This window comes from Azolla caroliniana, unplaced genomic scaffold, assembly GCF_043228905.1.
Source record: "Azolla caroliniana isolate FFs.n. ecotype wild unplaced genomic scaffold, voAzoCaro1.0.p SCAF_15, whole genome shotgun sequence".
NCBI lineage: Eukaryota > Viridiplantae > Streptophyta > Polypodiopsida > Salviniales > Salviniaceae > Azolla > Azolla caroliniana.
The window spans coordinates 5,186,762-5,213,009 of record NW_028230450.1 but is presented as its reverse complement, the minus strand read 5'-3'; the positions used below and the strand labels follow the sequence as shown (position 1 = coordinate 5,213,009).

The following is a 26,248-nucleotide window of genomic DNA, read 5'->3' as shown; positions in this document are numbered from 1 at the left end:
ATGGACGTTCACCGCGCGTTGAAAGCCTTCCGTTCTAGTACCTAAAGAAATGTGGGAAAAGATAGATGCATTTATCTAGAACGTTCATCCGCGTGACATCGTCCTTTAGATTATCATTAGAAGCGGGACGCGCCTATGGAACATCTCCCTTCATTTTTATTATCATTGTAGAATGAGGGCGCGCCTATGTAACACCTTCCTTCATTTTTATTATCATTGTAGAATGAGGGCGCGCCTATGTGACCTCAACATCAGTGCAAGGCTGAGGCGACGCACGCAACTCCCAAATGCAGCAAGCTGCCTTGAGCGAGAGCTGCCCCCATGAAAGAAATTAGGTTAATATCGTGCGGCCTGATAGGCCGCGTATCAGATATTAAACTGATAAGAACAGATACTACACTTGATCTTAGCCAAAAGGCCGAGAAAGGTATGAGTTCTCTTGAAGAACCGATTTGCTTCTTATAGGCTGCACCCTAACATGCCTCACCATGTGGGATATACGTTATATAATCATCTCAACATTTAAAGCAAACTTTTGTCCTCTCATTGCATCGAAACCACCTTGGCCGATCGTGGGGACCACATTTGTTGTTGTTTGGTTGTAGCCACCCTATTATCCATCCCTATACCAAGTCGGGATATACATACTCTCCCATCGCCAAGTGCACCTTATAGGTGCGATTCGTTATTGGTGGTTATAAGCCCCCATATCTGAACCAAACGAACGTTCACGAAATCGTGTGAGCTTCCCGAATCGAGCGAGAATTGTAATGGAGATCCACCCGTCTGCACGTAGTAAATCATTAGGCCCCACTGCATGTCGAGGGAAAGAGAATTTACAATTACTTGAACGACCGGCGCGCGTAAACCTCAAGGAAATATGTTCCGCATCGTTGCATCTAGGTAACTACGTTTTCACGTTACCCAACCTCGAGTCTCGTCATGACAATGGCACACACTAATGAGCAACCGAATGGCCACGCCGACACGCGCCCTCTTCTCCGCATTGAAGCTAGTGTGGCCCGTCACATGGTTATCTCATGACCAATGCGTTTCACAATGATGGTCTCGTGACGCCCCCCTAATCAAGTAACGAACGCGGGAGACTCGATGCGGGATTCGTAAGGGCGACCCAATGAGAAGTGGGTCTAACCCTAATTCCCCTTAAATGGGCGGGGAATGGGCAAGACACCATGATCCAAGGCAACATACACCGACCGTGGCCATGCTTTGCGCAATTTTTACATATGGCACAATCGGGGCGACCGAGGGTAGTAGCACTAATTTCGTTAAATAAGGATGGTCACCGCACCTTCCCCACAGAAATGCGAGGGTGGGCACCGCGACCCTAAACCCCGAAACACACACCATCATGCATATGATACCGATATCGTATAACAAATTCTGAACATGCACACTACATGTCTAGGACATGTATAACATCGCATAGGCATACACGCGATCCCATCCATATGCATACATAAACGGATCTTAAACAAAGACGCAATCCAATGACGATGCAATCGAGACGCGTAATAAACGCCTTTGGGCTCTACGGACACTCGGCGACCGGAGGGGTATATGAAACATGAGGTTTGAGCCATTGACCTGATACACGCATGAGACAACATCTCCTATCAAACATGTACTATATGGATTTCGAATAACGGAGTAGATAGTGTAATGCGTAATGTAGGCGTAAACCTCACAAGCAATACATTTAACACGCATACGATTTATACGACGCATAAAGTATGGCCAAGGCAACATGATCTAACGATCTATACGTTAAAATAATGGCTTCAACATGTACACGCAAGGGAGAAGAAATAATGTAGAAGACGATAAAGCACATGATTCAGAAGAACAACCCTGATGTAGCTCAAGGGTTGCGTTGTTGCTATTTCCGTGCTTCGTCTTATGTTTCCTCCGGGCTTGCAACGCACGACTTGAAGTTCTTGCTCCCGACGTTCCGAACTTTTAGAAAGCGTTGTATCTCCTCCTCATATCTGCGCAATTTGTGCGCTTGGGAGACGGGAAGTGATTCTCAAAATTGACTGATGTGAGACATGCGCCTCATCCTCCTCACGTTCTTCGGCTGTCGACGGGGATTGCACAAGCGACGCACGCGTGGATTCACGTCTCGGCCAGTGCTCAAGGATTGTGCGAGCGTGTTGGTTGTACATGGACATCGCATCGGTGTTTCCCTCCTTTGTTATTCTACAGCTTCGGCAACCCATGGCCATTGACGCACGGTTCTACGTCACGACGCGCATGGTTTCTCTCTAGCCGCTGTACTTAAATTAATTACGAGAAGGAGAAGGTAGGCGAGGTTGGAGCGTGTGATGTGCGATCTATAGATATGAACGGAAACGTGAAGGGGCTAAACATGGACGAGGTTAAAGTGAACCACCAATAGTGAGTGGGTAGATTGACGTGAGAGGATGGTGGCGCGATGACGGTTGTGCGTGCGTGTCATGGTGAATACACAGACGCAAGATAAGAACGTCCCACATAGAGAGGATGCAGAGCAAGGGGGCTATAAAACGAGAGCGTTGCGCTAAGCCAAAACATACTTACCTGGGCGGGGTCAATCGGTGATCAAGAAGGCCGATGGCTTAGGGCCGGTGCCTCCATTGCACCACCGGAGGGACTGCTTGCCCTAGCATCTCCCCAAGCGGGAGAGTGCACGTCATAATTTGTGACAGCAGGGGCTCGCGTTCGCGCGGCCCCCATCTCAATCCAGTGATATCAAGTCGTCCACGTTTGGCGGAAGCATTGGTCGCTCATGGCGGATTCGTCTCAAATGATGCGCTTATGCTTGATCGTCAAGTTGGCCATGTTTGGCGGAAGCGTCGGTTGCGCTAAGGGTCCCTCGGCATTTTGCTTGGCGGAAGCATCTTATTTTTTGGTGGCTTCCCTCGGCCATGCATATTATGCAAAATGATTTGGCGGAAGCACAATATGGTTTCGGACACCAACACAACACCGATTTCCACTACCCTGAGAAACGAGAGGAGTATAAAGAACCATCGAGCGGGGATATACACGTATAGGATATACACGTGTCATAGGCCGGAGGTGGCACATGGCGTGCCCATGGTAAGAGTGAAGAGAATTCTGAGTGGATACACGCGACGAGCTGCACATGCGTCGATGTAAAATCTAGTTCACTTCTCTGCCTTGGACCATGAGAGACCACATACGTACGCCTAACGACCATAGGCGGACGCCCGCCGCATCCTCCATTTATCTTCTCTCCCATTCCAATAGTTCTTCTTTATAGCCCGGGCATCGGTTTGGCTCGTCTCTCTGCTCGATTCATGGACGTTCACCGCGCGTTGAAAGCCTTCCGTTCTAGTACCTAAAGAAATGTGGGAAAAGATAGATGCATTTATCTAGAACGTTCATCCGCGTGACATCGTCCTTTAGATTATCATTAGAAGCGGGACGCGCCTATGGAACATCTCCCTTCATTTTTATTATCATTGTAGAATGAGGGCGCGCCTATGTAACACCTTCCTTCATTTTTATTATCATTGTAGAATGAGGGCGCGCCTATGTGACCTCAACATCAGTGCAAGGCTGAGGCGACGCACGCAACTCCCAAATGCAGCAAGCTGCCTTGAGCGAGAGCTGCCCCCATGAAAGAAATTAGGTTAATATCGTGCGGCCTGATAGGCCGCGTATCAGATATTAAACTGATAAGAACAGATACTACACTTGATCTTAGCCAAAAGGCCGAGAAAGGTATGAGTTCTCTTGAAGAACCGATTTGCTTCTTATAGGCTGCACCCTAACATGCCTCACCATGTGGGATATACGTTATATAATCATCTCAACATTTAAAGCAAACTTTTGTCCTCTCATTGCATCGAAACCACCTTGGCCGATCGTGGGGACCACATTTGTTGTTGTTTGGTTGTAGCCACCCTATTATCCATCCCTATACCAAGTCGGGATATACATACTCTCCCATCGCCAAGTGCACCTTATAGGTGCGATTCGTTATTGGTGGTTATAAGCCCCCATATCTGAACCAAACGAACGTTCACGAAATCGTGTGAGCTTCCCGAATCGAGCGAGAATTGTAATGGAGATCCACCCGTCTGCACGTAGTAAATCATTAGGCCCCACTGCATGTCGAGGGAAAGAGAATTTACAATTACTTGAACGACCGGCGCGCGTAAACCTCAAGGAAATATGTTCCGCATCGTTGCATCTAGGTAACTACGTTTTCACGTTACCCAACCTCGAGTCTCGTCATGACAATGGCACACACTAATGAGCAACCGAATGGCCACGCCGACACGCGCCCTCTTCTCCGCATTGAAGCTAGTGTGGCCCGTCACATGGTTATCTCATGACCAATGCGTTTCACAATGATGGTCTCGTGACGCCCCCCTAATCAAGTAACGAACGCGGGAGACTCGATGCGGGATTCGTAAGGGCGACCCAATGAGAAGTGGGTCTAACCCTAATTCCCCTTAAATGGGCGGGGAATGGGCAAGACACCATGATCCAAGGCAACATACACCGACCGTGGCCATGCTTTGCGCAATTTTTACATATGGCACAATCGGGGCGACCGAGGGTAGTAGCACTAATTTCGTTAAATAAGGATGGTCACCGCACCTTCCCCACAGAAATGCGAGGGTGGGCACCGCGACCCTAAACCCCGAAACACACACCATCATGCATATGATACCGATATCGTATAACAAATTCTGAACATGCACACTACATGTCTAGGACATGTATAACATCGCATAGGCATACACGCGATCCCATCCATATGCATACATAAACGGATCTTAAACAAAGACGCAATCCAATGACGATGCAATCGAGACGCGTAATAAACGCCTTTGGGCTCTACGGACACTCGGCGACCGGAGGGGTATATGAAACATGAGGTTTGAGCCATTGACCTGATACACGCATGAGACAACATCTCCTATCAAACATGTACTATATGGATTTCGAATAACGGAGTAGATAGTGTAATGCGTAATGTAGGCGTAAACCTCACAAGCAATACATTTAACACGCATACGATTTATACGACGCATAAAGTATGGCCAAGGCAACATGATCTAACGATCTATACGTTAAAATAATGGCTTCAACATGTACACGCAAGGGAGAAGAAATAATGTAGAAGACGATAAAGCACATGATTCAGAAGAACAACCCTGATGTAGCTCAAGGGTTGCGTTGTTGCTATTTCCGTGCTTCGTCTTATGTTTCCTCCGGGCTTGCAACGCACGACTTGAAGTTCTTGCTCCCGACGTTCCGAACTTTTAGAAAGCGTTGTATCTCCTCCTCATATCTGCGCAATTTGTGCGCTTGGGAGACGGGAAGTGATTCTCAAAATTGACTGATGTGAGACATGCGCCTCATCCTCCTCACGTTCTTCGGCTGTCGACGGGGATTGCACAAGCGACGCACGCGTGGATTCACGTCTCGGCCAGTGCTCAAGGATTGTGCGAGCGTGTTGGTTGTACATGGACATCGCATCGGTGTTTCCCTCCTTTGTTATTCTACAGCTTCGGCAACCCATGGCCATTGACGCACGGTTCTACGTCACGACGCGCATGGTTTCTCTCTAGCCGCTGTACTTAAATTAATTACGAGAAGGAGAAGGTAGGCGAGGTTGGAGCGTGTGATGTGCGATCTATAGATATGAACGGAAACGTGAAGGGGCTAAACATGGACGAGGTTAAAGTGAACCACCAATAGTGAGTGGGTAGATTGACGTGAGAGGATGGTGGCGCGATGACGGTTGTGCGTGCGTGTCATGGTGAATACACAGACGCAAGATAAGAACGTCCCACATAGAGAGGATGCAGAGCAAGGGGGCTATAAAACGAGAGCGTTGCGCTAAGCCAAAACATACTTACCTGGGCGGGGTCAATCGGTGATCAAGAAGGCCGATGGCTTAGGGCCGGTGCCTCCATTGCACCACCGGAGGGACTGCTTGCCCTAGCATCTCCCCAAGCGGGAGAGTGCACGTCATAATTTGTGACAGCAGGGGCTCGCGTTCGCGCGGCCCCCATCTCAATCCAGTGATATCAAGTCGTCCACGTTTGGCGGAAGCATTGGTCGCTCATGGCGGATTCGTCTCAAATGATGCGCTTATGCTTGATCGTCAAGTTGGCCATGTTTGGCGGAAGCGTCGGTTGCGCTAAGGGTCCCTCGGCATTTTGCTTGGCGGAAGCATCTTATTTTTTGGTGGCTTCCCTCGGCCATGCATATTATGCAAAATGATTTGGCGGAAGCACAATATGGTTTCGGACACCAACACAACACCGATTTCCACTACCCTGAGAAACGAGAGGAGTATAAAGAACCATCGAGCGGGGATATACACGTATAGGATATACACGTGTCATAGGCCGGAGGTGGCACATGGCGTGCCCATGGTAAGAGTGAAGAGAATTCTGAGTGGATACACGCGACGAGCTGCACATGCGTCGATGTAAAATCTAGTTCACTTCTCTGCCTTGGACCATGAGAGACCACATACGTACGCCTAACGACCATAGGCGGACGCCCGCCGCATCCTCCATTTATCTTCTCTCCCATTCCAATAGTTCTTCTTTATAGCCCGGGCATCGGTTTGGCTCGTCTCTCTGCTCGATTCATGGACGTTCACCGCGCGTTGAAAGCCTTCCGTTCTAGTACCTAAAGAAATGTGGGAAAAGATAGATGCATTTATCTAGAACGTTCATCCGCGTGACATCGTCCTTTAGATTATCATTAGAAGCGGGACGCGCCTATGGAACATCTCCCTTCATTTTTATTATCATTGTAGAATGAGGGCGCGCCTATGTAACACCTTCCTTCATTTTTATTATCATTGTAGAATGAGGGCGCGCCTATGTGACCTCAACATCAGTGCAAGGCTGAGGCGACGCACGCAACTCCCAAATGCAGCAAGCTGCCTTGAGCGAGAGCTGCCCCCATGAAAGAAATTAGGTTAATATCGTGCGGCCTGATAGGCCGCGTATCAGATATTAAACTGATAAGAACAGATACTACACTTGATCTTAGCCAAAAGGCCGAGAAAGGTATGAGTTCTCTTGAAGAACCGATTTGCTTCTTATAGGCTGCACCCTAACATGCCTCACCATGTGGGATATACGTTATATAATCATCTCAACATTTAAAGCAAACTTTTGTCCTCTCATTGCATCGAAACCACCTTGGCCGATCGTGGGGACCACATTTGTTGTTGTTTGGTTGTAGCCACCCTATTATCCATCCCTATACCAAGTCGGGATATACATACTCTCCCATCGCCAAGTGCACCTTATAGGTGCGATTCGTTATTGGTGGTTATAAGCCCCCATATCTGAACCAAACGAACGTTCACGAAATCGTGTGAGCTTCCCGAATCGAGCGAGAATTGTAATGGAGATCCACCCGTCTGCACGTAGTAAATCATTAGGCCCCACTGCATGTCGAGGGAAAGAGAATTTACAATTACTTGAACGACCGGCGCGCGTAAACCTCAAGGAAATATGTTCCGCATCGTTGCATCTAGGTAACTACGTTTTCACGTTACCCAACCTCGAGTCTCGTCATGACAATGGCACACACTAATGAGCAACCGAATGGCCACGCCGACACGCGCCCTCTTCTCCGCATTGAAGCTAGTGTGGCCCGTCACATGGTTATCTCATGACCAATGCGTTTCACAATGATGGTCTCGTGACGCCCCCCTAATCAAGTAACGAACGCGGGAGACTCGATGCGGGATTCGTAAGGGCGACCCAATGAGAAGTGGGTCTAACCCTAATTCCCCTTAAATGGGCGGGGAATGGGCAAGACACCATGATCCAAGGCAACATACACCGACCGTGGCCATGCTTTGCGCAATTTTTACATATGGCACAATCGGGGCGACCGAGGGTAGTAGCACTAATTTCGTTAAATAAGGATGGTCACCGCACCTTCCCCACAGAAATGCGAGGGTGGGCACCGCGACCCTAAACCCCGAAACACACACCATCATGCATATGATACCGATATCGTATAACAAATTCTGAACATGCACACTACATGTCTAGGACATGTATAACATCGCATAGGCATACACGCGATCCCATCCATATGCATACATAAACGGATCTTAAACAAAGACGCAATCCAATGACGATGCAATCGAGACGCGTAATAAACGCCTTTGGGCTCTACGGACACTCGGCGACCGGAGGGGTATATGAAACATGAGGTTTGAGCCATTGACCTGATACACGCATGAGACAACATCTCCTATCAAACATGTACTATATGGATTTCGAATAACGGAGTAGATAGTGTAATGCGTAATGTAGGCGTAAACCTCACAAGCAATACATTTAACACGCATACGATTTATACGACGCATAAAGTATGGCCAAGGCAACATGATCTAACGATCTATACGTTAAAATAATGGCTTCAACATGTACACGCAAGGGAGAAGAAATAATGTAGAAGACGATAAAGCACATGATTCAGAAGAACAACCCTGATGTAGCTCAAGGGTTGCGTTGTTGCTATTTCCGTGCTTCGTCTTATGTTTCCTCCGGGCTTGCAACGCACGACTTGAAGTTCTTGCTCCCGACGTTCCGAACTTTTAGAAAGCGTTGTATCTCCTCCTCATATCTGCGCAATTTGTGCGCTTGGGAGACGGGAAGTGATTCTCAAAATTGACTGATGTGAGACATGCGCCTCATCCTCCTCACGTTCTTCGGCTGTCGACGGGGATTGCACAAGCGACGCACGCGTGGATTCACGTCTCGGCCAGTGCTCAAGGATTGTGCGAGCGTGTTGGTTGTACATGGACATCGCATCGGTGTTTCCCTCCTTTGTTATTCTACAGCTTCGGCAACCCATGGCCATTGACGCACGGTTCTACGTCACGACGCGCATGGTTTCTCTCTAGCCGCTGTACTTAAATTAATTACGAGAAGGAGAAGGTAGGCGAGGTTGGAGCGTGTGATGTGCGATCTATAGATATGAACGGAAACGTGAAGGGGCTAAACATGGACGAGGTTAAAGTGAACCACCAATAGTGAGTGGGTAGATTGACGTGAGAGGATGGTGGCGCGATGACGGTTGTGCGTGCGTGTCATGGTGAATACACAGACGCAAGATAAGAACGTCCCACATAGAGAGGATGCAGAGCAAGGGGGCTATAAAACGAGAGCGTTGCGCTAAGCCAAAACATACTTACCTGGGCGGGGTCAATCGGTGATCAAGAAGGCCGATGGCTTAGGGCCGGTGCCTCCATTGCACCACCGGAGGGACTGCTTGCCCTAGCATCTCCCCAAGCGGGAGAGTGCACGTCATAATTTGTGACAGCAGGGGCTCGCGTTCGCGCGGCCCCCATCTCAATCCAGTGATATCAAGTCGTCCACGTTTGGCGGAAGCATTGGTCGCTCATGGCGGATTCGTCTCAAATGATGCGCTTATGCTTGATCGTCAAGTTGGCCATGTTTGGCGGAAGCGTCGGTTGCGCTAAGGGTCCCTCGGCATTTTGCTTGGCGGAAGCATCTTATTTTTTGGTGGCTTCCCTCGGCCATGCATATTATGCAAAATGATTTGGCGGAAGCACAATATGGTTTCGGACACCAACACAACACCGATTTCCACTACCCTGAGAAACGAGAGGAGTATAAAGAACCATCGAGCGGGGATATACACGTATAGGATATACACGTGTCATAGGCCGGAGGTGGCACATGGCGTGCCCATGGTAAGAGTGAAGAGAATTCTGAGTGGATACACGCGACGAGCTGCACATGCGTCGATGTAAAATCTAGTTCACTTCTCTGCCTTGGACCATGAGAGACCACATACGTACGCCTAACGACCATAGGCGGACGCCCGCCGCATCCTCCATTTATCTTCTCTCCCATTCCAATAGTTCTTCTTTATAGCCCGGGCATCGGTTTGGCTCGTCTCTCTGCTCGATTCATGGACGTTCACCGCGCGTTGAAAGCCTTCCGTTCTAGTACCTAAAGAAATGTGGGAAAAGATAGATGCATTTATCTAGAACGTTCATCCGCGTGACATCGTCCTTTAGATTATCATTAGAAGCGGGACGCGCCTATGGAACATCTCCCTTCATTTTTATTATCATTGTAGAATGAGGGCGCGCCTATGTAACACCTTCCTTCATTTTTATTATCATTGTAGAATGAGGGCGCGCCTATGTGACCTCAACATCAGTGCAAGGCTGAGGCGACGCACGCAACTCCCAAATGCAGCAAGCTGCCTTGAGCGAGAGCTGCCCCCATGAAAGAAATTAGGTTAATATCGTGCGGCCTGATAGGCCGCGTATCAGATATTAAACTGATAAGAACAGATACTACACTTGATCTTAGCCAAAAGGCCGAGAAAGGTATGAGTTCTCTTGAAGAACCGATTTGCTTCTTATAGGCTGCACCCTAACATGCCTCACCATGTGGGATATACGTTATATAATCATCTCAACATTTAAAGCAAACTTTTGTCCTCTCATTGCATCGAAACCACCTTGGCCGATCGTGGGGACCACATTTGTTGTTGTTTGGTTGTAGCCACCCTATTATCCATCCCTATACCAAGTCGGGATATACATACTCTCCCATCGCCAAGTGCACCTTATAGGTGCGATTCGTTATTGGTGGTTATAAGCCCCCATATCTGAACCAAACGAACGTTCACGAAATCGTGTGAGCTTCCCGAATCGAGCGAGAATTGTAATGGAGATCCACCCGTCTGCACGTAGTAAATCATTAGGCCCCACTGCATGTCGAGGGAAAGAGAATTTACAATTACTTGAACGACCGGCGCGCGTAAACCTCAAGGAAATATGTTCCGCATCGTTGCATCTAGGTAACTACGTTTTCACGTTACCCAACCTCGAGTCTCGTCATGACAATGGCACACACTAATGAGCAACCGAATGGCCACGCCGACACGCGCCCTCTTCTCCGCATTGAAGCTAGTGTGGCCCGTCACATGGTTATCTCATGACCAATGCGTTTCACAATGATGGTCTCGTGACGCCCCCCTAATCAAGTAACGAACGCGGGAGACTCGATGCGGGATTCGTAAGGGCGACCCAATGAGAAGTGGGTCTAACCCTAATTCCCCTTAAATGGGCGGGGAATGGGCAAGACACCATGATCCAAGGCAACATACACCGACCGTGGCCATGCTTTGCGCAATTTTTACATATGGCACAATCGGGGCGACCGAGGGTAGTAGCACTAATTTCGTTAAATAAGGATGGTCACCGCACCTTCCCCACAGAAATGCGAGGGTGGGCACCGCGACCCTAAACCCCGAAACACACACCATCATGCATATGATACCGATATCGTATAACAAATTCTGAACATGCACACTACATGTCTAGGACATGTATAACATCGCATAGGCATACACGCGATCCCATCCATATGCATACATAAACGGATCTTAAACAAAGACGCAATCCAATGACGATGCAATCGAGACGCGTAATAAACGCCTTTGGGCTCTACGGACACTCGGCGACCGGAGGGGTATATGAAACATGAGGTTTGAGCCATTGACCTGATACACGCATGAGACAACATCTCCTATCAAACATGTACTATATGGATTTCGAATAACGGAGTAGATAGTGTAATGCGTAATGTAGGCGTAAACCTCACAAGCAATACATTTAACACGCATACGATTTATACGACGCATAAAGTATGGCCAAGGCAACATGATCTAACGATCTATACGTTAAAATAATGGCTTCAACATGTACACGCAAGGGAGAAGAAATAATGTAGAAGACGATAAAGCACATGATTCAGAAGAACAACCCTGATGTAGCTCAAGGGTTGCGTTGTTGCTATTTCCGTGCTTCGTCTTATGTTTCCTCCGGGCTTGCAACGCACGACTTGAAGTTCTTGCTCCCGACGTTCCGAACTTTTAGAAAGCGTTGTATCTCCTCCTCATATCTGCGCAATTTGTGCGCTTGGGAGACGGGAAGTGATTCTCAAAATTGACTGATGTGAGACATGCGCCTCATCCTCCTCACGTTCTTCGGCTGTCGACGGGGATTGCACAAGCGACGCACGCGTGGATTCACGTCTCGGCCAGTGCTCAAGGATTGTGCGAGCGTGTTGGTTGTACATGGACATCGCATCGGTGTTTCCCTCCTTTGTTATTCTACAGCTTCGGCAACCCATGGCCATTGACGCACGGTTCTACGTCACGACGCGCATGGTTTCTCTCTAGCCGCTGTACTTAAATTAATTACGAGAAGGAGAAGGTAGGCGAGGTTGGAGCGTGTGATGTGCGATCTATAGATATGAACGGAAACGTGAAGGGGCTAAACATGGACGAGGTTAAAGTGAACCACCAATAGTGAGTGGGTAGATTGACGTGAGAGGATGGTGGCGCGATGACGGTTGTGCGTGCGTGTCATGGTGAATACACAGACGCAAGATAAGAACGTCCCACATAGAGAGGATGCAGAGCAAGGGGGCTATAAAACGAGAGCGTTGCGCTAAGCCAAAACATACTTACCTGGGCGGGGTCAATCGGTGATCAAGAAGGCCGATGGCTTAGGGCCGGTGCCTCCATTGCACCACCGGAGGGACTGCTTGCCCTAGCATCTCCCCAAGCGGGAGAGTGCACGTCATAATTTGTGACAGCAGGGGCTCGCGTTCGCGCGGCCCCCATCTCAATCCAGTGATATCAAGTCGTCCACGTTTGGCGGAAGCATTGGTCGCTCATGGCGGATTCGTCTCAAATGATGCGCTTATGCTTGATCGTCAAGTTGGCCATGTTTGGCGGAAGCGTCGGTTGCGCTAAGGGTCCCTCGGCATTTTGCTTGGCGGAAGCATCTTATTTTTTGGTGGCTTCCCTCGGCCATGCATATTATGCAAAATGATTTGGCGGAAGCACAATATGGTTTCGGACACCAACACAACACCGATTTCCACTACCCTGAGAAACGAGAGGAGTATAAAGAACCATCGAGCGGGGATATACACGTATAGGATATACACGTGTCATAGGCCGGAGGTGGCACATGGCGTGCCCATGGTAAGAGTGAAGAGAATTCTGAGTGGATACACGCGACGAGCTGCACATGCGTCGATGTAAAATCTAGTTCACTTCTCTGCCTTGGACCATGAGAGACCACATACGTACGCCTAACGACCATAGGCGGACGCCCGCCGCATCCTCCATTTATCTTCTCTCCCATTCCAATAGTTCTTCTTTATAGCCCGGGCATCGGTTTGGCTCGTCTCTCTGCTCGATTCATGGACGTTCACCGCGCGTTGAAAGCCTTCCGTTCTAGTACCTAAAGAAATGTGGGAAAAGATAGATGCATTTATCTAGAACGTTCATCCGCGTGACATCGTCCTTTAGATTATCATTAGAAGCGGGACGCGCCTATGGAACATCTCCCTTCATTTTTATTATCATTGTAGAATGAGGGCGCGCCTATGTAACACCTTCCTTCATTTTTATTATCATTGTAGAATGAGGGCGCGCCTATGTGACCTCAACATCAGTGCAAGGCTGAGGCGACGCACGCAACTCCCAAATGCAGCAAGCTGCCTTGAGCGAGAGCTGCCCCCATGAAAGAAATTAGGTTAATATCGTGCGGCCTGATAGGCCGCGTATCAGATATTAAACTGATAAGAACAGATACTACACTTGATCTTAGCCAAAAGGCCGAGAAAGGTATGAGTTCTCTTGAAGAACCGATTTGCTTCTTATAGGCTGCACCCTAACATGCCTCACCATGTGGGATATACGTTATATAATCATCTCAACATTTAAAGCAAACTTTTGTCCTCTCATTGCATCGAAACCACCTTGGCCGATCGTGGGGACCACATTTGTTGTTGTTTGGTTGTAGCCACCCTATTATCCATCCCTATACCAAGTCGGGATATACATACTCTCCCATCGCCAAGTGCACCTTATAGGTGCGATTCGTTATTGGTGGTTATAAGCCCCCATATCTGAACCAAACGAACGTTCACGAAATCGTGTGAGCTTCCCGAATCGAGCGAGAATTGTAATGGAGATCCACCCGTCTGCACGTAGTAAATCATTAGGCCCCACTGCATGTCGAGGGAAAGAGAATTTACAATTACTTGAACGACCGGCGCGCGTAAACCTCAAGGAAATATGTTCCGCATCGTTGCATCTAGGTAACTACGTTTTCACGTTACCCAACCTCGAGTCTCGTCATGACAATGGCACACACTAATGAGCAACCGAATGGCCACGCCGACACGCGCCCTCTTCTCCGCATTGAAGCTAGTGTGGCCCGTCACATGGTTATCTCATGACCAATGCGTTTCACAATGATGGTCTCGTGACGCCCCCCTAATCAAGTAACGAACGCGGGAGACTCGATGCGGGATTCGTAAGGGCGACCCAATGAGAAGTGGGTCTAACCCTAATTCCCCTTAAATGGGCGGGGAATGGGCAAGACACCATGATCCAAGGCAACATACACCGACCGTGGCCATGCTTTGCGCAATTTTTACATATGGCACAATCGGGGCGACCGAGGGTAGTAGCACTAATTTCGTTAAATAAGGATGGTCACCGCACCTTCCCCACAGAAATGCGAGGGTGGGCACCGCGACCCTAAACCCCGAAACACACACCATCATGCATATGATACCGATATCGTATAACAAATTCTGAACATGCACACTACATGTCTAGGACATGTATAACATCGCATAGGCATACACGCGATCCCATCCATATGCATACATAAACGGATCTTAAACAAAGACGCAATCCAATGACGATGCAATCGAGACGCGTAATAAACGCCTTTGGGCTCTACGGACACTCGGCGACCGGAGGGGTATATGAAACATGAGGTTTGAGCCATTGACCTGATACACGCATGAGACAACATCTCCTATCAAACATGTACTATATGGATTTCGAATAACGGAGTAGATAGTGTAATGCGTAATGTAGGCGTAAACCTCACAAGCAATACATTTAACACGCATACGATTTATACGACGCATAAAGTATGGCCAAGGCAACATGATCTAACGATCTATACGTTAAAATAATGGCTTCAACATGTACACGCAAGGGAGAAGAAATAATGTAGAAGACGATAAAGCACATGATTCAGAAGAACAACCCTGATGTAGCTCAAGGGTTGCGTTGTTGCTATTTCCGTGCTTCGTCTTATGTTTCCTCCGGGCTTGCAACGCACGACTTGAAGTTCTTGCTCCCGACGTTCCGAACTTTTAGAAAGCGTTGTATCTCCTCCTCATATCTGCGCAATTTGTGCGCTTGGGAGACGGGAAGTGATTCTCAAAATTGACTGATGTGAGACATGCGCCTCATCCTCCTCACGTTCTTCGGCTGTCGACGGGGATTGCACAAGCGACGCACGCGTGGATTCACGTCTCGGCCAGTGCTCAAGGATTGTGCGAGCGTGTTGGTTGTACATGGACATCGCATCGGTGTTTCCCTCCTTTGTTATTCTACAGCTTCGGCAACCCATGGCCATTGACGCACGGTTCTACGTCACGACGCGCATGGTTTCTCTCTAGCCGCTGTACTTAAATTAATTACGAGAAGGAGAAGGTAGGCGAGGTTGGAGCGTGTGATGTGCGATCTATAGATATGAACGGAAACGTGAAGGGGCTAAACATGGACGAGGTTAAAGTGAACCACCAATAGTGAGTGGGTAGATTGACGTGAGAGGATGGTGGCGCGATGACGGTTGTGCGTGCGTGTCATGGTGAATACACAGACGCAAGATAAGAACGTCCCACATAGAGAGGATGCAGAGCAAGGGGGCTATAAAACGAGAGCGTTGCGCTAAGCCAAAACATACTTACCTGGGCGGGGTCAATCGGTGATCAAGAAGGCCGATGGCTTAGGGCCGGTGCCTCCATTGCACCACCGGAGGGACTGCTTGCCCTAGCATCTCCCCAAGCGGGAGAGTGCACGTCATAATTTGTGACAGCAGGGGCTCGCGTTCGCGCGGCCCCCATCTCAATCCAGTGATATCAAGTCGTCCACGTTTGGCGGAAGCATTGGTCGCTCATGGCGGATTCGTCTCAAATGATGCGCTTATGCTTGATCGTCAAGTTGGCCATGTTTGGCGGAAGCGTCGGTTGCGCTAAGGGTCCCTCGGCATTTTGCTTGGCGGAAGCATCTTATTTTTTGGTGGCTTCCCTCGGCCATGCATATTATGCAAAATGATTTGGCGGAAGCACAATATGGTTTCGGACACCAACACAACACCGATTTCCACTACCCTGAGAAACGAGAGGAGTATAAAGAACCATCGAGCGGGGATATACACGTATAGGATATACACGTGTCATAGGCCGGAGGTGGCACATGGCGTGCCCATGGTAAGAGTGAAGAGAATTCTGAGTGGATACACGCGACGAGCTGCACATGCGTCGATGTAAAATCTAGTTCACTTCTCTGCCTTGGACCATGAGAGACCACATACGTACGCCTAACGACCATAGGCGGACGCCCGCCGCATCCTCCATTTATCTTCTCTCCCATTCCAATAGTTCTTCTTTATAGCCCGGGCATCGGTTTGGCTCGTCTCTCTGCTCGATTCATGGACGTTCACCGCGCGTTGAAAGCCTTCCGTTCTAGTACCTAAAGAAATGTGGGAAAAGATAGATGCATTTATCTAGAACGTTCATCCGCGTGACATCGTCCTTTAGATTATCATTAGAAGCGGGACGCGCCTATGGAACATCTCCCTTCATTTTTATTATCATTGTAGAATGAGGGCGCGCCTATGTAACACCTTCCTTCATTTTTATTATCATTGTAGAATGAGGGCGCGCCTATGTGACCTCAACATCAGTGCAAGGCTGAGGCGACGCACGCAACTCCCAAATGCAGCAAGCTGCCTTGAGCGAGAGCTGCCCCCATGAAAGAAATTAGGTTAATATCGTGCGGCCTGATAGGCCGCGTATCAGATATTAAACTGATAAGAACAGATACTACACTTGATCTTAGCCAAAAGGCCGAGAAAGGTATGAGTTCTCTTGAAGAACCGATTTGCTTCTTATAGGCTGCACCCTAACATGCCTCACCATGTGGGATATACGTTATATAATCATCTCAACATTTAAAGCAAACTTTTGTCCTCTCATTGCATCGAAACCACCTTGGCCGATCGTGGGGACCACATTTGTTGTTGTTTGGTTGTAGCCACCCTATTATCCATCCCTATACCAAGTCGGGATATACATACTCTCCCATCGCCAAGTGCACCTTATAGGTGCGATTCGTTATTGGTGGTTATAAGCCCCCATATCTGAACCAAACGAACGTTCACGAAATCGTGTGAGCTTCCCGAATCGAGCGAGAATTGTAATGGAGATCCACCCGTCTGCACGTAGTAAATCATTAGGCCCCACTGCATGTCGAGGGAAAGAGAATTTACAATTACTTGAACGACCGGCGCGCGTAAACCTCAAGGAAATATGTTCCGCATCGTTGCATCTAGGTAACTACGTTTTCACGTTACCCAACCTCGAGTCTCGTCATGACAATGGCACACACTAATGAGCAACCGAATGGCCACGCCGACACGCGCCCTCTTCTCCGCATTGAAGCTAGTGTGGCCCGTCACATGGTTATCTCATGACCAATGCGTTTCACAATGATGGTCTCGTGACGCCCCCCTAATCAAGTAACGAACGCGGGAGACTCGATGCGGGATTCGTAAGGGCGACCCAATGAGAAGTGGGTCTAACCCTAATTCCCCTTAAATGGGCGGGGAATGGGCAAGACACCATGATCCAAGGCAACATACACCGACCGTGGCCATGCTTTGCGCAATTTTTACATATGGCACAATCGGGGCGACCGAGGGTAGTAGCACTAATTTCGTTAAATAAGGATGGTCACCGCACCTTCCCCACAGAAATGCGAGGGTGGGCACCGCGACCCTAAACCCCGAAACACACACCATCATGCATATGATACCGATATCGTATAACAAATTCTGAACATGCACACTACATGTCTAGGACATGTATAACATCGCATAGGCATACACGCGATCCCATCCATATGCATACATAAACGGATCTTAAACAAAGACGCAATCCAATGACGATGCAATCGAGACGCGTAATAAACGCCTTTGGGCTCTACGGACACTCGGCGACCGGAGGGGTATATGAAACATGAGGTTTGAGCCATTGACCTGATACACGCATGAGACAACATCTCCTATCAAACATGTACTATATGGATTTCGAATAACGGAGTAGATAGTGTAATGCGTAATGTAGGCGTAAACCTCACAAGCAATACATTTAACACGCATACGATTTATACGACGCATAAAGTATGGCCAAGGCAACATGATCTAACGATCTATACGTTAAAATAATGGCTTCAACATGTACACGCAAGGGAGAAGAAATAATGTAGAAGACGATAAAGCACATGATTCAGAAGAACAACCCTGATGTAGCTCAAGGGTTGCGTTGTTGCTATTTCCGTGCTTCGTCTTATGTTTCCTCCGGGCTTGCAACGCACGACTTGAAGTTCTTGCTCCCGACGTTCCGAACTTTTAGAAAGCGTTGTATCTCCTCCTCATATCTGCGCAATTTGTGCGCTTGGGAGACGGGAAGTGATTCTCAAAATTGACTGATGTGAGACATGCGCCTCATCCTCCTCACGTTCTTCGGCTGTCGACGGGGATTGCACAAGCGACGCACGCGTGGATTCACGTCTCGGCCAGTGCTCAAGGATTGTGCGAGCGTGTTGGTTGTACATGGACATCGCATCGGTGTTTCCCTCCTTTGTTATTCTACAGCTTCGGCAACCCATGGCCATTGACGCACGGTTCTACGTCACGACGCGCATGGTTTCTCTCTAGCCGCTGTACTTAAATTAATTACGAGAAGGAGAAGGTAGGCGAGGTTGGAGCGTGTGATGTGCGATCTATAGATATGAACGGAAACGTGAAGGGGCTAAACATGGACGAGGTTAAAGTGAACCACCAATAGTGAGTGGGTAGATTGACGTGAGAGGATGGTGGCGCGATGACGGTTGTGCGTGCGTGTCATGGTGAATACACAGACGCAAGATAAGAACGTCCCACATAGAGAGGATGCAGAGCAAGGGGGCTATAAAACGAGAGCGTTGCGCTAAGCCAAAACATACTTACCTGGGCGGGGTCAATCGGTGATCAAGAAGGCCGATGGCTTAGGGCCGGTGCCTCCATTGCACCACCGGAGGGACTGCTTGCCCTAGCATCTCCCCAAGCGGGAGAGTGCACGTCATAATTTGTGACAGCAGGGGCTCGCGTTCGCGCGGCCCCCATCTCAATCCAGTGATATCAAGTCGTCCACGTTTGGCGGAAGCATTGGTCGCTCATGGCGGATTCGTCTCAAATGATGCGCTTATGCTTGATCGTCAAGTTGGCCATGTTTGGCGGAAGCGTCGGTTGCGCTAAGGGTCCCTCGGCATTTTGCTTGGCGGAAGCATCTTATTTTTTGGTGGCTTCCCTCGGCCATGCATATTATGCAAAATGATTTGGCGGAAGCACAATATGGTTTCGGACACCAACACAACACCGATTTCCACTACCCTGAGAAACGAGAGGAGTATAAAGAACCATCGAGCGGGGATATACACGTATAGGATATACACGTGTCATAGGCCGGAGGTGGCACATGGCGTGCCCATGGTAAGAGTGAAGAGAATTCTGAGTGGATACACGCGACGAGCTGCACATGCGTCGATGTAAAATCTAGTTCACTTCTCTGCCTTGGACCATGAGAGACCACATACGTACGCCTAACGACCATAGGCGGACGCCCGCCGCATCCTCCATTTATCTTCTCTCCCATTCCAATAGTTCTTCTTTATAGCCCGGGCATCGGTTTGGCTCGTCTCTCTGCTCGATTCATGGACGTTCACCGCGCGTTGAAAGCCTTCCGTTCTAGTACCTAAAGAAATGTGGGAAAAGATAGATGCATTTATCTAGAACGTTCATCCGCGTGACATCGTCCTTTAGATTATCATTAGAAGCGGGACGCGCCTATGGAACATCTCCCTTCATTTTTATTATCATTGTAGAATGAGGGCGCGCCTATGTAACACCTTCCTTCATTTTTATTATCATTGTAGAATGAGGGCGCGCCTATGTGACCTCAACATCAGTGCAAGGCTGAGGCGACGCACGCAACTCCCAAATGCAGCAAGCTGCCTTGAGCGAGAGCTGCCCCCATGAAAGAAATTAGGTTAATATCGTGCGGCCTGATAGGCCGCGTATCAGATATTAAACTGATAAGAACAGATACTACACTTGATCTTAGCCAAAAGGCCGAGAAAGGTATGAGTTCTCTTGAAGAACCGATTTGCTTCTTATAGGCTGCACCCTAACATGCCTCACCATGTGGGATATACGTTATATAATCATCTCAACATTTAAAGCAAACTTTTGTCCTCTCATTGCATCGAAACCACCTTGGCCGATCGTGGGGACCACATTTGTTGTTGTTTGGTTGTAGCCACCCTATTATCCATCCCTATACCAAGTCGGGATATACATACTCTCCCATCGCCAAGTGCACCTTATAGGTGCGATTCGTTATTGGTGGTTATAAGCCCCCATATCTGAACCAAACGAACGTTCACGAAATCGTGTGAGCTTCCCGAATCGAGCGAGAATTGTAATGGAGATCCACCCGTCTGCACGTAGTAAATCATTAGGCCCCACTGCATGTCGAGGGAAAGAGAATTTACAATTACTTGAACGACCGGCGCGCGTAAACCTCAAGGAAATATGTTCCGCATCGTTGCATCTAGGTAACTACGTTTTCACGTTACCCAACCTCGAGTCTCGTCATGACAATGGCACACACTAATGAGCAACCGAATGGCCACGCCGACACGCGCCCTCTTCTCCGCATTGAAGCTAGTGTGGCCCGTCACATGGTTATCTCATGACCAATGCGTTTCACAATGATGGTCTCGTGACGCCCCCCTAATCAAGTAACGAACGCGGGAGACTCGATGCGGGATTCGTAAGGGCGACCCAATGAGAAGTGGGTCTAACCCTAATTCCCCTTAAATGGGCGGGGAATGGGCAAGACACCATGATCCAAGGCAACATACACCGACCGTGGCCATGCTTTGCGCAATTTTTACATATGGCACAATCGGGGCGACCGAGGGTAGTAGCACTAATTTCGTTAAATAAGGATGGTCACCGCACCTTCCCCACAGAAATGCGAGGGTGGGCACCGCGACCCTAAACCCCGAAACACACACCATCATGCATATGATACCGATATCGTATAACAAATTCTGAACATGCACACTACATGTCTAGGACATGTATAACATCGCATAGGCATACACGCGATCCCATCCATATGCATACATAAACGGATCTTAAACAAAGACGCAATCCAATGACGATGCAATCGAGACGCGTAATAAACGCCTTTGGGCTCTACGGACACTCGGCGACCGGAGGGGTATATGAAACATGAGGTTTGAGCCATTGACCTGATACACGCATGAGACAACATCTCCTATCAAACATGTACTATATGGATTTCGAATAACGGAGTAGATAGTGTAATGCGTAATGTAGGCGTAAACCTCACAAGCAATACATTTAACACGCATACGATTTATACGACGCATAAAGTATGGCCAAGGCAACATGATCTAACGATCTATACGTTAATATAATGGCTTCAACATGTACACGCAAGGGAGAAGAAATAATGTAGAAGACGATAAAGCACATGATTCAGAAGAACAACCCTGATGTAGCTCAAGGGTTGCGTTGTTGCTATTTCCGTGCTTCGTCTTATGTTTCCTCCGGGCTTGCAACGCACGACTTGAAGTTCTTGCTCCCGACGTTCCGAACTTTTAGAAAGCGTTGTATCTCCTCCTCATATCTGCGCAATTTGTGCGCTTGGGAGACGGGAAGTGATTCTCAAAATTGACTGATGTGAGACATGCGCCTCATCCTCCTCACGTTCTTCGGCTGTCGACGGGGATTGCACAAGCGACGCACGCGTGGATTCACGTCTCGGCCAGTGCTCAAGGATTGTGCGAGCGTGTTGGTTGTACATGGACATCGCATCGGTGTTTCCCTCCTTTGTTATTCTACAGCTTCGGCAACCCATGGCCATTGACGCACGGTTCTACGTCACGACGCGCATGGTTTCTCTCTAGCCGCTGTACTTAAATTAATTACGAGAAGGAGAAGGTAGGCGAGGTTGGAGCGTGTGATGTGCGATCTATAGATATGAACGGAAACGTGAAGGGGCTAAACATGGACGAGGTTAAAGTGAACCACCAATAGTGAGTGGGTAGATTGACGTGAGAGGATGGTGGCGCGATGACGGTTGTGCGTGCGTGTCATGGTGAATACACAGACGCAAGATAAGAACGTCCCACATAGAGAGGATGCAGAGCAAGGGGGCTATAAAACGAGAGCGTTGCGCTAAGCCAAAACATACTTACCTGGGCGGGGTCAATCGGTGATCAAGAAGGCCGATGGCTTAGGGCCGGTGCCTCCATTGCACCACCGGAGGGACTGCTTGCCCTAGCATCTCCCCAAGCGGGAGAGTGCACGTCATAATTTGTGACAGCAGGGGCTCGCGTTCGCGCGGCCCCCATCTCAATCCAGTGATATCAAGTCGTCCACGTTTGGCGGAAGCATTGGTCGCTCATGGCGGATTCGTCTCAAATGATGCGCTTATGCTTGATCGTCAAGTTGGCCATGTTTGGCGGAAGCGTCGGTTGCGCTAAGGGTCCCTCGGCATTTTGCTTGGCGGAAGCATCTTATTTTTTGGTGGCTTCCCTCGGCCATGCATATTATGCAAAATGATTTGGCGGAAGCACAATATGGTTTCGGACACCAACACAACACCGATTTCCACTACCCTGAGAAACGAGAGGAGTATAAAGAACCATCGAGCGGGGATATACACGTATAGGATATACACGTGTCATAGGCCGGAGGTGGCACATGGCGTGCCCATGGTAAGAGTGAAGAGAATTCTGAGTGGATACACGCGACGAGCTGCACATGCGTCGATGTAAAATCTAGTTCACTTCTCTGCCTTGGACCATGAGAGACCACATACGTACGCCTAACGACCATAGGCGGACGCCCGCCGCATCCTCCATTTATCTTCTCTCCCATTCCAATAGTTCTTCTTTATAGCCCGGGCATCGGTTTGGCTCGTCTCTCTGCTCGATTCATGGACGTTCACCGCGCGTTGAAAGCCTTCCGTTCTAGTACCTAAAGAAATGTGGGAAAAGATAGATGCATTTATCTAGAACGTTCATCCGCGTGACATCGTCCTTTAGATTATCATTAGAAGCGGGACGCGCCTATGGAACATCTCCCTTCATTTTTATTATCATTGTAGAATGAGGGCGCGCCTATGTAACACCTTCCTTCATTTTTATTATCATTGTAGAATGAGGGCGCGCCTATGTGACCTCAACATCAGTGCAAGGCTGAGGCGACGCACGCAACTCCCAAATGCAGCAAGCTGCCTTGAGCGAGAGCTGCCCCCATGAAAGAAATTAGGTTAATATCGTGCGGCCTGATAGGCCGCGTATCAGATATTAAACTGATAAGAACAGATACTACACTTGATCTTAGCCAAAAGGCCGAGAAAGGTATGAGTTCTCTTGAAGAACCGATTTGCTTCTTATAGGCTGCACCCTAACATGCCTCACCATGTGGGATATACGTTATATAATCATCTCAACATTTAAAGCAAACTTTTGTCCTCTCATTGCATCGAAACCACCTTGGCCGATCGTGGGGACCACATTTGTTGTTGTTTGGTTGTAGCCACCCTATTATCCATCCCTATACCAAGTCGGGATATACATACTCTCCCATCGCCAAGTGCACCTTATAGGTGCGATTCGTTATTGGTGGTTATAAGCCCCCATATCTGAACCAAACGAACGTTCACGAAATCGTGTGAGCTTCCCGAATCGAGCGAGAATTGTAATGGAGATCCACCCGTCTGCACGTAGTAAATCATTAGGCCCCACTGCATGTCGAGGGAAAGAGAATTTACAATTACTTGAACGACCGGCGCGCGTAAACCTCAAGGAAATATGTTCCGCATCGTTGCATCTAGGTAACTACGTTTTCACGTTACCCAACCTCGAGTCTCGTCATGACAATGGCACACACTAATGAGCAACCGAATGGCCACGCCGACACGCGCCCTCTTCTCCGCATTGAAGCTAGTGTGGCCCGTCACATGGTTATCTCATGACCAATGCGTTTCACAATGATGGTCTCGTGACGCCCCCCTAATCAAGTAACGAACGCGGGAGACTCGATGCGGGATTCGTAAGGGCGACCCAATGAGAAGTGGGTCTAACCCTAATTCCCCTTAAATGGGCGGGGAATGGGCAAGACACCATGATCCAAGGCAACATACACCGACCGTGGCCATGCTTTGCGCAATTTTTACATATGGCACAATCGGGGCGACCGAGGGTAGTAGCACTAATTTCGTTAAATAAGGATGGTCACCGCACCTTCCCCACAGAAATGCGAGGGTGGGCACCGCGACCCTAAACCCCGAAACACACACCATCATGCATATGATACCGATATCGTATAACAAATTCTGAACATGCACACTACATGTCTAGGACATGTATAACATCGCATAGGCATACACGCGATCCCATCCATATGCATACATAAACGGATCTTAAACAAAGACGCAATCCAATGACGATGCAATCGAGACGCGTAATAAACGCCTTTGGGCTCTACGGACACTCGGCGACCGGAGGGGTATATGAAACATGAGGTTTGAGCCATTGACCTGATACACGCATGAGACAACATCTCCTATCAAACATGTACTATATGGATTTCGAATAACGGAGTAGATAGTGTAATGCGTAATGTAGGCGTAAACCTCACAAGCAATACATTTAACACGCATACGATTTATACGACGCATAAAGTATGGCCAAGGCAACATGATCTAACGATCTATACGTTAATATAATGGCTTCAACATGTACACGCAAGGGAGAAGAAATAATGTAGAAGACGATAAAGCACATGATTCAGAAGAACAACCCTGATGTAGCTCAAGGGTTGCGTTGTTGCTATTTCCGTGCTTCGTCTTATGTTTCCTCCGGGCTTGCAACGCACGACTTGAAGTTCTTGCTCCCGACGTTCCGAACTTTTAGAAAGCGTTGTATCTCCTCCTCATATCTGCGCAATTTGTGCGCTTGGGAGACGGGAAGTGATTCTCAAAATTGACTGATGTGAGACATGCGCCTCATCCTCCTCACGTTCTTCGGCTGTCGACGGGGATTGCACAAGCGACGCACGCGTGGATTCACGTCTCGGCCAGTGCTCAAGGATTGTGCGAGCGTGTTGGTTGTACATGGACATCGCATCGGTGTTTCCCTCCTTTGTTATTCTACAGCTTCGGCAACCCATGGCCATTGACGCACGGTTCTACGTCACGACGCGCATGGTTTCTCTCTAGCCGCTGTACTTAAATTAATTACGAGAAGGAGAAGGTAGGCGAGGTTGGAGCGTGTGATGTGCGATCTATAGATATGAACGGAAACGTGAAGGGGCTAAACATGGACGAGGTTAAAGTGAACCACCAATAGTGAGTGGGTAGATTGACGTGAGAGGATGGTGGCGCGATGACGGTTGTGCGTGCGTGTCATGGTGAATACACAGACGCAAGATAAGAACGTCCCACATAGAGAGGATGCAGAGCAAGGGGGCTATAAAACGAGAGCGTTGCGCTAAGCCAAAACATACTTACCTGGGCGGGGTCAATCGGTGATCAAGAAGGCCGATGGCTTAGGGCCGGTGCCTCCATTGCACCACCGGAGGGACTGCTTGCCCTAGCATCTCCCCAAGCGGGAGAGTGCACGTCATAATTTGTGACAGCAGGGGCTCGCGTTCGCGCGGCCCCCATCTCAATCCAGTGATATCAAGTCGTCCACGTTTGGCGGAAGCATTGGTCGCTCATGGCGGATTCGTCTCAAATGATGCGCTTATGCTTGATCGTCAAGTTGGCCATGTTTGGCGGAAGCGTCGGTTGCGCTAAGGGTCCCTCGGCATTTTGCTTGGCGGAAGCATCTTATTTTTTGGTGGCTTCCCTCGGCCATGCATATTATGCAAAATGATTTGGCGGAAGCACAATATGGTTTCGGACACCAACACAAC

At 48.7% G+C, this 26,248-nt stretch overlaps 16 non-coding genes across 16 annotated transcripts; 8 read left to right on the top strand and 8 right to left on the bottom strand.

Moving 5' to 3' along the window:
* Positions 1-224: 224 nt before the first annotated feature.
* LOC147854467 (U2 spliceosomal RNA) lies at positions 225-431 on the bottom strand. The gene has a single exon (XR_015531128.1). It is a non-coding gene; the product is annotated as a U2 spliceosomal RNA (small nuclear RNA).
* Positions 432-2,572: 2,141 nt separating this feature from the next.
* LOC147854466 (U1 spliceosomal RNA) lies at positions 2,573-2,736 on the top strand. The gene has a single exon (XR_015531096.1). It is a non-coding gene; the product is annotated as a U1 spliceosomal RNA (small nuclear RNA).
* Positions 2,737-3,547: 811 nt separating this feature from the next.
* On the bottom strand, positions 3,548-3,754 carry LOC147854465 (U2 spliceosomal RNA). The gene has a single exon (XR_015531127.1). It is a non-coding gene; the product is annotated as a U2 spliceosomal RNA (small nuclear RNA).
* Positions 3,755-5,895: 2,141 nt separating this feature from the next.
* Positions 5,896-6,059, top strand: LOC147854464 (U1 spliceosomal RNA). The gene has a single exon (XR_015531095.1). It is a non-coding gene; the product is annotated as a U1 spliceosomal RNA (small nuclear RNA).
* An 811-nt stretch (positions 6,060-6,870) lies between these two features.
* On the bottom strand, positions 6,871-7,077 carry LOC147854463 (U2 spliceosomal RNA). The gene has a single exon (XR_015531126.1). It is a non-coding gene; the product is annotated as a U2 spliceosomal RNA (small nuclear RNA).
* A 2,141-nt stretch (positions 7,078-9,218) lies between these two features.
* On the top strand, positions 9,219-9,382 carry LOC147854462 (U1 spliceosomal RNA). The gene has a single exon (XR_015531094.1). It is a non-coding gene; the product is annotated as a U1 spliceosomal RNA (small nuclear RNA).
* Positions 9,383-10,193: 811 nt separating this feature from the next.
* LOC147854461 (U2 spliceosomal RNA) lies at positions 10,194-10,400 on the bottom strand. Its single transcript, XR_015531125.1, has one exon. It is a non-coding gene; the product is annotated as a U2 spliceosomal RNA (small nuclear RNA).
* A 2,141-nt stretch (positions 10,401-12,541) lies between these two features.
* Positions 12,542-12,705, top strand: LOC147854460 (U1 spliceosomal RNA). The gene has a single exon (XR_015531088.1). It is a non-coding gene; the product is annotated as a U1 spliceosomal RNA (small nuclear RNA).
* An 811-nt stretch (positions 12,706-13,516) lies between these two features.
* LOC147854459 (U2 spliceosomal RNA) lies at positions 13,517-13,723 on the bottom strand. Its single transcript, XR_015531123.1, has one exon. It is a non-coding gene; the product is annotated as a U2 spliceosomal RNA (small nuclear RNA).
* A 2,141-nt stretch (positions 13,724-15,864) lies between these two features.
* Positions 15,865-16,028, top strand: LOC147854458 (U1 spliceosomal RNA). The gene has a single exon (XR_015531084.1). It is a non-coding gene; the product is annotated as a U1 spliceosomal RNA (small nuclear RNA).
* Positions 16,029-16,839: 811 nt separating this feature from the next.
* LOC147854457 (U2 spliceosomal RNA) lies at positions 16,840-17,046 on the bottom strand. The gene has a single exon (XR_015531122.1). It is a non-coding gene; the product is annotated as a U2 spliceosomal RNA (small nuclear RNA).
* Positions 17,047-19,187: 2,141 nt separating this feature from the next.
* Positions 19,188-19,351, top strand: LOC147854456 (U1 spliceosomal RNA). Its single transcript, XR_015531135.1, has one exon. It is a non-coding gene; the product is annotated as a U1 spliceosomal RNA (small nuclear RNA).
* An 811-nt stretch (positions 19,352-20,162) lies between these two features.
* On the bottom strand, positions 20,163-20,369 carry LOC147854455 (U2 spliceosomal RNA). The gene has a single exon (XR_015531121.1). It is a non-coding gene; the product is annotated as a U2 spliceosomal RNA (small nuclear RNA).
* Positions 20,370-22,510: 2,141 nt separating this feature from the next.
* LOC147854454 (U1 spliceosomal RNA) lies at positions 22,511-22,674 on the top strand. The gene has a single exon (XR_015531124.1). It is a non-coding gene; the product is annotated as a U1 spliceosomal RNA (small nuclear RNA).
* An 811-nt stretch (positions 22,675-23,485) lies between these two features.
* On the bottom strand, positions 23,486-23,692 carry LOC147854453 (U2 spliceosomal RNA). The gene has a single exon (XR_015531120.1). It is a non-coding gene; the product is annotated as a U2 spliceosomal RNA (small nuclear RNA).
* A 2,141-nt stretch (positions 23,693-25,833) lies between these two features.
* On the top strand, positions 25,834-25,997 carry LOC147854452 (U1 spliceosomal RNA). The gene has a single exon (XR_015531113.1). It is a non-coding gene; the product is annotated as a U1 spliceosomal RNA (small nuclear RNA).
* The last annotated feature ends 251 nt before the right edge of the window (positions 25,998-26,248 follow it).